At 38.0% G+C, this 16,925-nt stretch overlaps 1 long non-coding RNA gene across 1 annotated transcript in view; it reads right to left on the minus strand.

The window, feature by feature from the left end:
• Positions 1 to 14,832: 14,832 nt before the first annotated feature.
• Positions 14,833 to 16,925, minus strand: part of LOC139827298 (uncharacterized) — a 41,714-nt gene continuing 39,621 nt past the window's right edge. Inside the window, exon 6 of the long non-coding RNA XR_011737783.1 lies at positions 14,833 to 15,031. This is a non-coding gene — a long non-coding RNA (uncharacterized lncRNA). The remainder of the gene's footprint in view (positions 15,032 to 16,925) is intronic.

The raw sequence follows: 16,925 nt of genomic DNA on the forward strand, positions 1-16,925 counted from the left end.
ATAACATCTTCAGTAAGAAATACTTGAAAAGAGAATTCTGATGCTTGAGTTCAACAGTTTAGGTTGCTTGCGATAGTACACAATTGCACAAAGAATGTCAATTACAGCTTCATTGCAAGCCAAACACAACTTGTCTTTTACAAAACTTGTATTCTAGATAGTTTTGAAAACAGAGCATAGGAATCATAGAAATACAAACAGAAAATTGTCTTTTCAGATTAATTTCTCATTTCAGTTAAGTCCTTCAGTGTCACTAGATAATTGACTGGACATAGTTAACAATATGAAAGATGGTTTTGAGGTAGAAGGAGCCCTGTTCAGTCAAGATTCTTAAGAAAAAATCCCATTGTTACATTGAAGGAAGGGACTGTTTTTTTTGAAGATTCATAATTGAAAAGACACTAGGGGTGTGTTTTCTCAAGAAACCCGGCATCTTAGAAGACACTCATGGGAGTGTAGCTGCAGAGCTAAGGTTGCTGGGTGTACGTGATAATTTTTTTCACCATATACTGTTGACTTCTGCAATGTGAACATGAGAAATATAAAAAAGAATACATGGTTTCTGATGTTATATTGTTAAAAAACAATATGATTAGTCTGGGCAATGAAATAGCCAGAGAATCTTAGTTATCTCTTTCCCAGTTTTCATCCCATAAAACTGCTTCCAACAACTTTTCTTTACAAATGTAATTTTCTTTTACAGAAGCTAAATCAAGGATCATTGGACAGCTCCCAAATACGTGTGTTTTTCCTCCCAGTTCCTTTGTGGAAACAGCTTAGCTGCATAATTTGACATAGTTTGAAAGTCAGTGCAAACATCCCACAAATACTGAGTGACTGTTTAACCTAAAAAACATAGAGTGTACTTTGAAAACTTTATTAGCAATCTTTCACTCTCAAGTATTTTTATAAACTTTTTCCCAGTGAAAATGAGATCGTCCCTTAAATTGAAAAATGATTAATTATACAAACTATGAGACAGAAATGTTTATCTTTATAAAAGAAAAATATTTACAGAGTGATTTCAGTAGTTTATAGTAAGTAAAGATAATTAATAGCTTGTTGCTATTCTATGATTTTTCGGTGAGATAATCCATAGCTGGTGGCATGGGGAATAGCTTCTATTTCTCAGTTCACCAAACACAAGAAACCTTCACTGAGTGGTTTATCTTAATAGCAGGCATCTGTCTGTTTTTCATTATTCACATGATAAAAAGGAAAGAACTTTGTGCTGCTTAGGAGAGCCTTAATGCAGTATATACTCTTAAAGTAACAGCAGATACATCTGGGAGCTTTTTCGCCACACATATCTTGCACTTAATGCACACAGAGCTAGTGGAAAACCCTTCAGAATCATCTCAGTGTTGTTGTGAATAAGCTTTTTGTAGAAAACAGCGCTGTGCTCTGAAAGCCTCAGAGGGCAGGACTGTCTTGGGAAGGGGTGAATCTCAGCAAGTGATGTGTCCTGTGGTCCTAATACCTGTGCTGACCCAGTGTCCCTGGGACAGCTGTGGATGGAAAGCCAGATGTCCATGTTCCTGTACTGAGGAGTAAATGCCTGAGCATGCTCTGGTACTTCTGGTCAAAGAAACAGTAAAAATCAGGCCCACAGCCCTTGCATTCCAGTTATTACAGCCTCTGGTTTGCACGTCTTTTCAGAAGCAGTCTCGATGAGGAATATTTCCTCACCAAAGCAGGAAAGGGGAAATAGCTTTTAATGAAAAATAATAATGACTTTGTCTATATGTGTTTCAGCACTTATCCTTGCTGGTCACCATAAGCAGGGCAGTAGTTACAGGTTGCCTCTCCCTTTTTCCTCCTAAGTGTCGTTGTGCAGTGTGATTTGAGGATATGACTCTTGATGTCCTGGGATGAGAGGAATCATATTGTTACCTCATCTGCTGTCTTCACTATCCCCTGTTCTGACTGCAGCTGCTTTTAGCCCCACTGGAATTTCAGGTTAAACAAAGAATTGGCCAAAGCTCCTCTGAAGACTGGCTTACTTATTCTAATGTAAGCATCTATCTGCAGGGCCAAGTGCACAACAAAACCATGAGGATGTTTGTCAGTTTTAATCAATGAATAAAAATGCTTGGATGTTAGAGCAGACAGAACAATACTAAAAAGAATCAGTGATCTGCTTTCAACTAGATGACTGCAGCGCTGGTAACATTTTGTGTGTAGAAATGGATAGCAAAATAGAGTTCAGAAATGAACATCAAAAACAATTAGAGCTTCAAAAGCTTTCTGTATGAGAAAGTATTGAAAACATTGGAACATATTAGAAAGGTGAGAAATCAAAGGAGACCAGATAAATGTGACTAATGTAATGAATGATGTTGAGAAAATAAATCAGGAGCTCTCATTCAGCCTCTACAATAAAGTACTTTAAAATATAAGAACAAGGGGCATTCAATGAAAGACATCAAATCTAACACCTATTAAAGATGATACCTTTTCTTTATTACCTTGTGAAAATCATTGTAATAAAATGTTGCCGTGGCCAAGGGCTTAGTAGAATTCCAAGTAGAGGTAGGTGTTGTATGGGAACATCTGTAGTAAGCTAGGAAGGCTCATTTTTGAAGGAAGGTAAGCCTTTTGTTCTTCATTACTTAAATAAAATGACAGAAAGAAAATTTTCACTTTGCAATGACAATTATTTAATTGAAAGATCTCCTACAATTTCTCCCAAAGGATATTATGTTGCTCATTGTAGTCTGACACGGACTGGTACTCTCATGTTTCTATGGAACAAATTTGCCGTGGAGTTAGCTGTTCACTGAGTGATCAGGCCAATGTGTCTTAAGTAATTATCAACTCTCTGATGGGAGACACTGACCTTCAGGTTGCATTCAGTAACTAAACTTTGTGTGCTCCTAGTCCAGTACAAAATGTGGTTTAAGAGAACAAATTCTTGTGTTACATTTCAGCAAACCCAGAGACAGGACTAGTCTTCCTTGAAAGTTACTTCACTCAGATGAGTATCAGCAACTTCTCTACACTGATTGAGAAGTACAAACCTATTTGACCCTCCTAACCTCCTTTCAAAATAACTTTTTTTTTCTCTAATTTTGTATCATTTTAAAAGTACTGTATGCTATCTCTGGATAATTCTAAGCTAACAATTCAAATAATAATATATAATATAAATATATAAAATACATAAAATATATAATATTATTATATTATATGATATATAATGTATATATAAACAATATATATGCTCACAGATATAAATGTAGCTATGTATATACAAGTGTGTATTCATATATATGTACACGTGTGCGTGTGCATGTACATATATATAGATATACACACACACACATATTTACATACAGAAGGTATATCTACATAAATTTACCTTCCCTCTAATTTATTGTGGGCCATTAATAAATACCATGAATTTCTATTATATTTCAACATCATCAATATGAAAAGTCACTGTATGACCCATCAACTTTATTTAGCAACTCCTCTGAAACACAGGACTGCAGATGTCAAGTGTGGTTTTATAGACAAAGGTGTGGAACATGAATTCAGTCATCTTTCTTAAAAACAAGTCAGTCTCAGAAGAAGCAATTCTTTCTCTTGTAAAATCAGCAATGTCAAGAAACAACTGTTGTCAGGTGACAGTTATACAGCTTATTTGTTATACGGTCTATTTTGAATGACTGTCTTCTAATTTTTTTATTTCTCTGAGGTAAGTCACTATGTGCTGGCTGTGATGGGAAAACTGGGCTCTTTGGATCAACACTATAGCAATAAACAACCACTTTTTTTCCATTTTTAAAAATCTGTACACAATTACCTACAGAATTTGTACAACCACTAATACCCAGAAAAAATGCCACACTTATCAATTCATAAATACATGGAAAGAGATTCCTTGTTTTGAGTTCATTTGGGGTTCAACCCTTCATGTCCTAGGCAGATGAAATTCAATGAGACCTAGAAAAATAAAAAAATATATATTTTTAAAAATGTTGCTATTAAAGCAAACAAACCTCAAGAAACAAAACAGTTTAACAATTAATCTCTCTTACCATAGCAAAAACACATGCCCCCAGTGCCTATGTCTCCCTTCTAACAATGCAAGGACATCTTGAAGGCTGTTTACCATTCCCAGGAATACAGAGCGAGAATAGATGTCATGTTTTCTCTCTGCTCGGAGAGAATGTGACCTAAGACTGCGATAATGACAATCTGGTTAGCTGGGAAGGAAAATGCAAGTGGGAAAGCCTGCAGTTTTAAGCAAGTACAGCATTAAACTTTTTCTGGAAACCAGACAGGGGACACTGAGTAGGGCAATTATCTGTGGAAGAGGGCAGCCTCAGGGACTGTTTGTGGAGAAGGAGCAATTCCTGGCAGGGCTGTATGACCTGTGGGCACTCCTGGCAGGGAATCTGAGTGCAGGGAGACTGAGGAGCAGGGGTGCCCAAGAAGAGGTGTCCAAGGAGCAGGGGTGCTGAGGAGCAGGGGTGCCCAAGGAGAACGGAGGCCAAGGGGCTGGGTTCCTGCAACCTCTGGACTGGAGGGATGATTAGACGGCAGGAGGCCAGTGTTCTGCTGTCCCTCACCCTACCTGTGAACAAAAGTCCAGTGAGGACTGGAGGGAGACCGTTTCAACTACAGATAGTCAAACATGAGTTTGAGTCCTTCTGGGACAGGATCCAGGCAGGCGTGGGGGCGGCTGCCCCCGTGCCCTGTTCTGCTGGCTTCCTGCTGCCCTGCTCACCTGCCTGGCTTCTGCTCTTCCATAACTGCTCTCCTTGCTCAGGCAGAGCCTGGGACATCAGATATGTATGGGATTTTGTTTATTTGAGTTTTAGTTTTTATTATTTTTTAATTTATTTTTACTTTAAAATAATGTCCAATGCATCCTGTTGCCTCTTTCTCTTTCCCGTTGTAAAATATGACTTTGGAAACTGTTATGTGCTGTTTTTTTAAAAAATCACCATTCTTTGTTTTCTCTGCATCCACATGCCTTCCTTTCCTCTCAAACTGAAAAAAATAAAATCAAGCTAAGATCTCTTCTGACCTCTCATTTGTGTTTTATTGATTTCAAGTGTACAGCACAGAGAATAATGGAGTGGACATGCAGTTTTCTGGCTTCAATGTACACGTGTGCAGCCAATGCACCATAACAGATACCCAACAGTGGTGTGCTGTGCATTACCTTCTCCATGAGCACCTTGAAGCCTGAATTTTAAAGGCCAGGGGCTACTTCAAAAGCTTTCCAAAATACAAAATTATCTCTGAGCATGACAGTCCAGTTGAAAAGGTGGATTTTCACAGGGCTCTGAACATCAGCTCAGTGCTGAATTAAATAATTTGTACACATAGAAGGGCTGTATGTTGGAGATGTTGGTAGACCAAAAGCAGAGACAACTGTGATGATTACTCCCAGTCCCAGTAGGTCGAGTCATTGTGGAGTCACACTGGATGCTTCTGAAGTGAAACAAAAGATGAACAGCACAACAGACTCAAAGTATTGAAGGTTCTGATCTTGCTTCCCATGAAATTTATCAGATAATAGCTAGAGAATACCAGAGAAATAAGATTAGAGGCTAGAAAAAGGAAAAAAAATAAGCACTGGCACAATCCTGGTTGCTTTATCAGAACCTGGGTCAATGAGCACTGAAGGCATTGTCAGTGATTTATTTTCTCAGGAGTAGGAATGTGAAGATTACCATGTTACACTTGACTTTGGACTCTTCTGGTGGTCAGTGCTGAGCAGTGGTGATCAAAAAGGATGCATGCAAATCTACAAGTGTTCAGGCCCTTTGATATGTGGGAAAATACTTATTTTTTTTTACTATAGTTTTACACATATATATATATATATATATATATATATAGTTTTATATATATATATATATATATATATATAGTTTTATATATATATATATATATATATATATGTTACTACCAGTATCTGTATTTTTATTGGGTTGTGACACAGAATATAAAGATTTACAGCCTTTTCCCTTGGCTCACTTCTTTTAATAATTCTGCATTTTTTTTTCAGACAAAGGTCATATCAGTGGAATGCATGATGATACAGTGTGAGCTAAGTTTATCGTGACAAAAGATGCTTCAGTTTGAAATATTAACCCAGCATTGCCTTGGAGGCAGTGAATAATTAGTTTAACCTGGCAATGAACAGTTAAACCTAACCACAGAGATGGTTGGTGTTATCATCTTATGTTTTTGTAATGCAGTAAGGACACCAGGTTATCATGATTATAGCAGCAGGAGAGTTTGTAGAATGAGCTCATGTATAAATAGTTGCTCAAAAACACTGTGAACATTTATGAGGTTCATTATTTATCATTAATTATTTAACTGCAGGTCCCTATGTGGGCAGTGAAATCCTGCTGATTTACTACTTATCAGGAATAAATTACCAGTTACAACTTTGGGTTTTCATGATTTTCCTTTTGTCATCATAAATAAACTTAACTAAAAGACTGTTTCCTTCTCCCTATTAAACTGACTGCTGGCGAGAGGCTTTTTGGCTAGTGACCTAATATGAGACAAAATGTAGGATAAGTGAAAAGCTGTGTATTTTTATGAAGTCCTGGATTGTTTGCAATAGATCTGAGAACTCAGCAAGGGCTCAGTATTTGCTTACATTTACAGTGTGTTTGTACAGGACCAGATTTTTGAAACTGCTCAGCAACCACAATTAAAGTCAGATTTTTTTCTGAGGAGCAGTTTCAAATTTTCCAGCTAACTGGAGTTATTTTAGTACCTAAATGCAGACTAATAGCTAAATCCTCATTTCGGCACCACTCTGATCCTCAAAATCCCAGCTCAGCTGCTGTCAAACCCTTTAGGTGCCTTTGTTACTGCCAGCAAGTTACCAAATATGCCTATATTTCTGTCAAGGGTCACATATAGAAGTAAATCCTAATATCCTGAGGCAGCTTTCAGCTCTTCTTCATGCTTCATGCTCAGCCGAATTCAAAACCCACATCAGTGATTGCACATCCAGTGCATCTTTCGGCAGGTTTCCTGACAAGGAAGGCGTGACCTGATGGATTACAGTACTCAGTCAACTGGCAACCAGAGGCACGCAGAAGATTCGCCCATTTGCACACGTGGACACCTGCATGTGTGTGCATAGACATTTGGTTTATCCCAAGGCCCAGAAGTTGGTACACTCTGCAGGCAAGAAGATAGGTTGGTTTTTCTGAGGGCTGAACCCTGTCAGGACTCACATCCTACCCTGTAAGCATATCTGTGTTGCAGCAAAAGTGATGCTATGGTTGTTAACATTTCTATACAGCTGACTGCAAACCTCTGTTAACCCAGGAGGACATTTCAACAACTAAAACCCGTATAAATCTCTGATGCTTTTCAGACAGGCTTCTCTAATACGACTGTGACCACCTGTGATGAGCTCTTTGATATATGAAGTACGCAGGTTTTATAAAAAGGCTCAATTTTGTTTCTGTAGGACACAAGGGTGTGTTTTATCTGATCATCTACATTTATTTCTTTTTATATATTTATATATAAATGCGTATACACACAATATACACAGTATATATATATATATTCAAGTGCACATACATTATGTATTTTTAACTTATACATACACAGAAATACACACACACATATATATGGTAGTGATATAAATAAGGTGGCATATGATCCTATGCTATTCTGGTCCCTGAGATTTCAAACTTTTTCAGGCATGGGTAGAATACATTTTGTATTCTACTTCAGATTTTCATGTATGACTTCACAATTTCTGTCTCTTCTACTTCTTATCCTGATGTAATGTTCAAAAAACTTAGGTCACAAACTCATCTCAAGAAATTTCTCATATCATCTAGAACTGAAGAAATTGAGTAGCGAAACAGAACTTGCATTTTAATATTGTTATTCACATGTAAAGTTTAAAAAGTGTTTTTTTAGTTTAATAGATGTTAATAGTAAATCAAATATTCTCCAGCTGACTCAGTGACATGTTACAACACTGAGAAATGAAATATGAACTCTGCAAAAAATAATGCCTACTTATTTAGGATAATTTAGAGAAAACTTGTAAGTTATGTTGTTCAGAATATTTTTTTCTTTAGTTTGTGGATGGTGTTATTAAATCTAGTTTAATTATATACCTGTAGGAGGAAGTGGCAAGATTTAGGTAACTGCACTGAAAATGTTGTACTTGGGACTAATCACGTGTATAAAATTGTGTGCTGGTTTGGGTATTCATCAAAAATGTGCCCATAATGTTTTACTAGGCTCATCTCTAAAACTATTGTGAACTTCGGCAGTATCATCTCAAAGGAAAAACATGTTATGTTGTCCTGTAAGACAAATTTTTAACAAGCAACCTTTAATATAGCATTTGTGATAATTCTGTTTTTTAATTAAATCTATTTTCTTGGTGTTGATCAGAGAGTTTTGGGTCCCCTTTTTCTTCTACTAAATCCAAAATGCATACACAGCTAAGGGGAAGCATAACCTGATATATGTGACTTTAACCACTTGTAAATGCATGAGTTTTAGCCCTTTCTGTATTCACATGCATGCTGATGTAGATACCTTTTTCTTATTACCTGTGAAGACACACACAGACCATCCCCGTAGAGTTTCTTCTCCCACCACAGTCAAATTGATGTGAAAGGTCTTGCCAGTGGGTTATTTAAATCCTGATATTCTGCTCTTGGTTGTCAAAAATGCTAGATATAAATCTCTTGGCATTTACCTTTCTACACTGCCCACTAACATTTTCTACTACTTCTGTCTGTACTCATGACATTTCCTGGAGAGTTTCAACTGAAAGTGCTAATTATTAATTTAGGGCTAGATTCTGGCTCCTACAGCCAGAGGCATGCTGTAGGGAATGCAAAGGGACTCCGATTTGTTATATGCATGTTCCTTGCCACTGAGATCCTCTCTCATCCACTCTGTGGCTCATATTAGGAAAAACTCACGATTCTTTATAATCAAACTTGTCCACATCAGTTATGAGTTCAGATTATAAATGAAAAAAAGATGGTCAAAGTTTGAAATGATTTTTTTCGAACACATAAGTACGTTTGCCCAGTTTGAAAAATGGATTGCTTTAATCACTGTTGTTTGTTGTGTTTTTTTTTTTTTTTCTTTTCTTTTTTCCACTTCACAGAGTAGATTTAGCTCTAGGAAAGAAATGTTTCATCATCTTGAAGCCCAGTAAGGGTCAGCGTTATTATGTCAGTATAACAGGTTAACTGAGGCATAAAGGTGAATTGACTTGCCTAAGGTCATGCAAGCAACCGGTGGCAGAGCTGTGAATCAAGTACAAGGTCATTTAAATCCCTGCAAAATGCCTTGCTCCCTAAGAATTTCTTCTTCCTTCTTGTTAGGTATATGTAGTTTAAATTTTCTTTGGCAGGCAGAAAGCCCTCTACTCTTTCTCTCAATGTATTCCTAAGATAAAGTATATTCACTGACCTGACTCTAACAGGAAAACTTTCAGTCCAAACAGAAAGAGGCTCTTATGCTCAAAGCACTCCTTGAATTTCCTTCAGCTTCACATTTTTCCAAACCTTCTTATTTGTTAGGCAGCCAGTTCTTATTTCCCTTGTCTTCAAGACTCTTCTTCCAGCAGTGTCCCTTTCTACTTTTCTGCTGTATCGATTCCTTCTTGTGTTGGCAGTTTTTTCTATAATTGTCTCTTCTTTTCCAGCCACACCCTATGCATGTTATGACAAGTCAGAGGTTCTGGTTATGCACAGCTTGTGAGTTGTGGGAAAATAACCCCTCAAAAGCCTCTGGTTTTTAACATCTCCCCCTTTACATTTTTCTCAAGAGCATCCTCTGGAAAGGAGCCTGTTCAAGAGTTGTTTGAGACAGTGGAAATGAAGAAAGAGTGAAGAATCTATGGCTGAATGCTATAGATTTTACAGTAGCTAAAATGTCAAATGTTTATACAGGTGTATATATTTCACTGTATTCTCTTTTCTCCCTGCCATATGAAGAAGCCAGATAACTGATGTTTGCATAGTATTATTATTATTTTTTTAATTTAAGATAAACATATTAAAAATATTATTATAGTTCAATGATATCTGAGGAGAAAATTGTTTTGTTTAAAAACTGATGCCATAAAGTAGAATAGTATGTGAGTGTGTCAGCTTTTAACAGAAAATGGATCTTGACATGGCAGAGAGAAGAAATACGCAGGAGTCTAATCTAACATGCAGTCATTGCTATGAATTAATGGCATTATGATGGTGTGGTGGGGTTTTTTCCTCACTAGGAAAGACAGGTGTATAAACAAAGTCTCAGGGAAGTCAAATAAACATAGAGGGGGTACTAGAGATGCCTACTCTTCTCTCAACCTTCCTGTCCCTGTGCGAGGCCGGGCTGGTGGCTTAGGGACACCTGTGAACACGAGGTTCCACCAGAGCAGTTTTGATGAAGAGGTCCAGGTTACCTGAATGGTGAGTGTGTGTCTGGGTCAGAGGGATTAGTAGATAAAAGGAAGGAGGCAGAAGAAGCGATTGCTTGTCTCTTGTCTTAGAGGAAGCACAGCTATATTTCAAGTTTGGTTTGGAATTCGGGCATAGTTTTATTTGTTTTGCAGTTTTTGACTCATCTGAGAGTAACTCTGAGTGAAATATTTTGGGTTTCTTTAGTTTTGTCAACACGATCTGGCATTTTATTTTCACTTCTGCTGTATTATCAGTCACATATTTATCTCTCCAGGACAAGTCTATAGTAATGATTGTATCTTAGACCACTTGGAAAATGAAAGCCCTGCAGAATGTTGGTACCTGGAACTAATACTGACAGCAACAAAACTAATGGTTTGTATTTAGTGATGTTGACTTGAGAACATAAAGTCCTTAGTATTTTGAAGCCTGCTTCAGAGACTACATCTCTCATACTGAGATAAAACCACAGCTATGAATAGCAAAACTGCTAAAACTATCATTCTTCTGGTATGAATACAACAGCATTTTCACAGGCATTTCTATGAGAAATTATTGACTGTGGAAATTTGCCAGAACAGGTGAATCACAGAATGCATTTCTTCATGCACGGGTTAAAAAAACGAATGGATGCTTATGGAAAAGAACAAATTATTCTGTTTCTCCATGTGTAACTTGTATATATGTATGTATACAGAGAGAAGGCTGGCAAAGAACAGGAAGTATTTTTTCAGGTGCTTAATACACTACAGAAATAACAAATTGAGGAAATTATTCACATTAGTAAGCTTCTGCATGATTGGTGCCACATGTTTAAATATGCTCAAAGTTTTTTATTCCCTAGCAACCAAAGACTGATGTTTATATTAGAATCATAGAAGTACAGAATCATTTCAGTTGGAAGAGACCCTCAGGATCATCAAGCCCAACCATAACCTAACTCTAGCACTAAACCGTGTCCCTAAGAACCTCATCTAAATGCGTTTTGAACACCTGCAGGGATGGTGACTCCACCACTTCCCTGGCCAACCTATTCCAATGCCTGCTTCTCTTGATAACATTACAAAGTCGGCCTTCATTGTCCTTCTTGCAGCTTGAGCCATGCAAAATTGTTGTCAATGAAGCACTAAAGAAACTGCAATATTTTATTCTGTGTGTTTAGTTTTGACATGAATAAGTGCCCCTTGCAGTGGACAAAGGTAAAGCAGTTGGACCCTGCTGCAGGTACTCAAAAAACCTCAGCCTTGGTTGAAACAAAATTAGATGCCATCATTGGGAAGCTGCTCTAGGGGTGGATTTAGTCAAAAGCAATGTTTACAAGCCCCATTAAAAAAACTGTGCTGTTGTACAAAATGTACACCCATGATCTAGCATTTTGAAAGAAGTTTTGTTTTCCTAAGCTATATCAACACAGCTAGTGATTTAGAGCTCAACTAAATCTTATTTTAATATTTATGGGGCTCCTGGGTGCTGACATTCTTTTAGTTTTAAGGTTTAATATTTATTCATGTTGCTTAATCACTGAGGAAATTCCCATTAGAGAGACAGGCAAAAAATTTTTTGTCTAAACTTCAGCACTCTGAGAATCATTTCTAAAGCTAGTAGTCTATGGAGAGGGGTTCTCTGATATGATATGTTCGATTTCATTTGCATTTTAAGAAATGTTTATTGGTCAGATTATCATTAAATCTTGTATAGGATGTATAGGGTAAAGCTATTTGAGTTTTCAGGGGCCATAATGAGTCAAAAATATATTTTGAGGAAACTAGTTCTTTGAAAATTCAGGCTGAATTAGAAAAAACATAACATCTACCAAAAATGAAAATAGTTGGGAATATCAGCTACTTCATAGCTTCTCACAAAATCGCTGAACTTTTTAAGATTAAATGAAGTGAAATATCTTTTTTGACATGCAAACTTACTAAAAGTGAAATTTGAGTAGACCTAAGATAGGTGTTCAGTTTTGATTTAGCAATTTAACCACAAAATTGTAAATAATTATTTATTCTCATGGCTTTAAATTCCCCCATTTTTTGTACTGCTCTCAAAGTTATGTAGAATAGCCCTTTGCCTCGTGTGAAATACTGTGTAGCATAACAAACAAATAAAAAATTAATGCTCAGAATTCATGCTTTAGTTCCATTCCTAATGATAAAGTTCTCCAGATGTGAAATGGAGACAAGCCACTATTTGTACCAGAACTTCAATTTCTCATGCAGGGGGACTGACAAGTCTCTATGTCTGAAATCCCAGATGGTTTCTCTGGAGCTATGACTTGCACTAAACTTAAACAAGAGGAAAGCAGAAAAAAGTTTAAATTGCAGGGTTTTTTATTCCCAGTGGAATAACAGTAACAGAAATAGCAGCAATGATAAATTAGATTCTCTTAGTGCCATGTTGGGCATTGGCTGAACATATTCTCTAGAGATGCCAGTTACAGTATGGTATTTACATCATGTTGCAGTGCAGAAAGAAGTTGATACATTTTATGCAGAAACTAAATTATTTTCAACACATCTATATCTGTAATTAATATCTTTCACTCAGACATCTTCCCAGATTAGTCCATGGAGGGGCCTAAGTTGCAAAAGCCTTGTTATTAAAGACTCATTACTGCTATGCCTGGAACCTTCTTCCCGATATTTTTTTACAGCAGCATCTCTATGCACTACTTGGGATTTCGAGCTTACTTCCAAGCCAGAGCTTTACACCTGGCAACTAGATCTGCTTGAGGGTCTTCCTTACTCAGTTCAAGCTTTACTTTGTCTTCATTCTTGTTGTGACATTACTGATGAGTCTCTGTCACTAGCTCTTTTAAATGGCACAGAAGGTAAATTGTGGAGTATCTCCCATTATACTGCTCTAAAGAGAGGTAGATGGTGTTGCTGCACTTATGATGGATTAGTAGGTTTTCCTTTACTTTCATCTGCCTGTAATTTCCTAGGAATGGAGCAGGAGGAAGATCTGTGTCCTTCATATGTCCCTAGGCTGTGTGGTGACTGCTCCTTACATGTCCTCATATTCATGGCTGCCATTTTAGAAATTTCACCTTGTGGGATCTATTGTAGGGGAAAACTGTTGCAAATGGATTGGTGAAGGATTTGTGTGGGATAGGAAGAGGGGAAGAATAAACTGCTTTCCTTATCTTACAAAGAGCAGGTCAGGTGCAGTGAAGCAATAGGCTGCAATTTCCAAAAGCAAGGTAGTGCAGGGTGTAGCCCTTTTCTGTGCATTGAAGCTCCAGAGCAATTTTATCTTGCCAAAGCATGATACTCTTAGTTGTGCTTACACAGCATGACTGAGCCCTGACATTCACAGTTGCTCTAACCAGGGAGTCTGTCCTTGTTTGATATGTTAAATGTTGTGCCCTCTGTGGTGTTCTATAAATAATTGATCAAGTTTTAAAAGCAAAATGCTTGGTGAAACAGTGAAAAAAGATATGAAAAATACAGCAAGAAACAAGGAGTTGTTTAGACTGGAAGTCTGCACAGCTAGGGTTTATGAAATGCAGTTAATAATACTACGTCATGTGCGAACATGTTGTTGACTGACCGGCCTCCCTAGATCTGAGTAATGTGCTGTTTATATCAGACACTACTGTTCCCGGGGGCTGGGGCAAGTACTTTTCTGCAGTCAATGTGAAAAATCAAATCTGTCAAATAATTACAGTAATGATGCAGAGAGCTGAGGATGTAATGCAGAATTTCATATTAAATCAAAGTCAAAAGTGCCTCTTGGCCTTTCCTGCTAATGCTTTCTGCAACCGTAAAATTTGGCTGCAATTGTGCAATATAATATGGGTGAGAAAATGCAAAGATTATTACCATGTTCTCTTAAAAGACAAATCCTGAAGCTGGAAAACCAAAGTATGTAAAGCAATGGCATTTTATTTCCCTAACCAGCAGAGAAACACAAAAGCATAGAAAAAATACCTCCCAGATCCCTATGATTATGAAAAAGGGAGAGACATGTTTATGTAAATGGTGAAGAAATCCTGAAATGTTTCACCTGGCAAATGTCCCAAAAGAGGAGGGCCCAGAAACCGTTTTTCCTTGTCTGCTTCTTGGCAGGAGGTTTGCTGGCTTTCATTTTAGAGGAGGCCACAAGGCAACCCTGCCGATAAAACCAAACAAATGCCAACCTCATCCTCTTGATGTACCCCATCAGGCTCACACAAGTTAGTAATCAGAGTCATGAGTTCAAGGTCCCCAAGGTCCCTCTGACCTTTCTATCCCCCTTCTCTGTCCTCTCCAAGGGTTCAAACAGCTAGAGTTCACGTTTTCTCCTCTCTGTCACCCAGTCTCTTTGTAACACACAAAATTTTGCCCAAAAATTTGCCCAAAAAAGTACTGTTATGTTTCCTCCCCAAACCAACTACCTGATGAAATGGACTTGAAATGGACTTAAAATGGACTTGCCTGCTGCTGATCTTTTTTTGCCATTTCTAAGCCTATGCAGGTGCACATAAAGGCGTACGGGATGCTTGCTGGATGACAGAGTGATCCTGAAGCAGACACAGGTTTTCAGGAAGAGCTTGGTAGCTTCAGGCAGAAGATGTCTACAGCTGTACTCCCTCCACCACCTCTTCTGTGCTTTGCCTGCAATGATTGTTACTGTTTCAGTAAATCTAGACAGTTTATGTGAGTATCCAGAGAAAAGAAAGGAAGGTATTTTTTCCTGATGAAGTTGAGTAAACTAAAGTTTGTGCTTTACTGAACTACTTAAAGTTACAGAAGTCTTAGATATTTTTGCTGATGTTATTGCTCTCTAAAGACTGTCCCCCATAACAATATGCTTTTTGCCTTAAAATTGCTATCACTTTAAAATAAAATACTTCCCTATAATAATTCATTTGAGTTCAGAAGTGCTTATCAACTTCCCAGTAATACCTATGAAATACCTTTTTATCTATATTTGCTTGAACAGTATATGGTTTCATTGAAATATATGGAGCTGATATTTGATAGGGGTTGTGGAGGGGAATGTGAACCTACTGTGAAATACCATATCAGCTAAATACAGAGTTCTAAAAAATAATGTAAATTTGTATAGCTCGGTATTGGTGGTGCAAACACTGAAAGTTGCAACTGCTGAATCTCCTCCCTGGTTTACTCTGTAACTCTCAGTTGCATAACTACTATTTACTGATCTGAACTCTGTTTCCAGAGCTAGTAGGAATACGACATAAAAGTTGCTGTAATGAGCTGATAATGACAGGCTTAACAGAACAGCATAAACTGAAGTAATTGGATCATCAGTATTTTGGTTTTATACTGTTATTGATAAAGACTGATTAGAAGAGGAATGTGCTTTGAGTTATTCACATATGCAATGTGCAAAGACCAATATTTATCCTTTTTAGTGTGTATACTTTTTCGCTTAATTGTCTACAGACACAAAACCACATGCTTTAAATTCTCTTATAAGAACAGAATGACCTTTGAGGAAAAAAAATTGGAGAGGCCAAAGGTATTGTAGTTGGTTGCATCCAAAGGGTAGTGGTTAATGGCACAGTGTCTGGATGGACACAAGTGATGAGTGGTGTCCCTCAGGGGTCTGTGCTAAGGCCAGTACTGTTTACTATCTTTATCAATGACATAGACAGTGGGATCAAGTGCACCCTTAGGAAATTTGCAGATGGTGCCAAACTGAGTGGTGTAGTTGACATGCCTGAGGGATGAGATGCCATTCAGAGGGACCTGGACAAGCTCAAGCAGTGGGCCCATGTTAATCTTATAAGGTTGACCAAAGCTAAGTGCAAGGTCCTGCACCTGGGTTGAGGCAAGCTCCGGTATCAATACAGGCTGGGGGATGAAGGGATTGAGAGCAGCCCTGCGGAGAAGGACTTGGGGGTACTGGTGGACAAAAACTGGATGTGAGCTGTCAATGTGTGCTCAGAGCTGAGAAAGCTAGTCATATTCTTGAGTTACATCAAAAGGGGCATGGCCAGCAGGTTGAAGGTGATTTTGTCCAATCTGGTGAGACCCCATCTGCAGTGTTGCGTCCAGCTCTGGAGTCCTCAGTTCAGGAAAGACATGGACCTGTTGGAGAGTGTCTAGAGAAGGCTACAAAAATGATCAGAGGGATGGAACAGCTCTCCTATGAGAACAGACCAAGAGACTTAGGGTTGTTCAGCCTGCAGAAGCGAAAGCTCTGGGAAGACATTGCAGCCTTTCAGTACTTAAAAGGGCCCTATAAGAAAGATGGGGACAGATTTTTTAGAAGGGCATGTTGTGACAGAACAAGGGGTAATGGATTTTAACTAAAAGAGTGTAGATTCAGACTACATATAAGGAAGAAGTATTTTACAATGAGGGTGGTGAAACACTAGCCCAGGTTGCCCAGAGAGAAGGTAGATACTCCATCCCTGGAAACACTCAAGGCCAGCCTGGATGGTGCTCTGAGTGACCTGATCTATTTGAAGATGTCCCTGCTCATTGAGGGGGTTTGGACTAATGATCTTTGAAGGTCCCTTCTAACCCAAACTATTCT

This window comes from Patagioenas fasciata, chromosome 2, assembly GCF_037038585.1.
Source record: "Patagioenas fasciata isolate bPatFas1 chromosome 2, bPatFas1.hap1, whole genome shotgun sequence".
Classification (NCBI taxonomy): Eukaryota; Metazoa; Chordata; class Aves; order Columbiformes; family Columbidae; genus Patagioenas; species Patagioenas fasciata.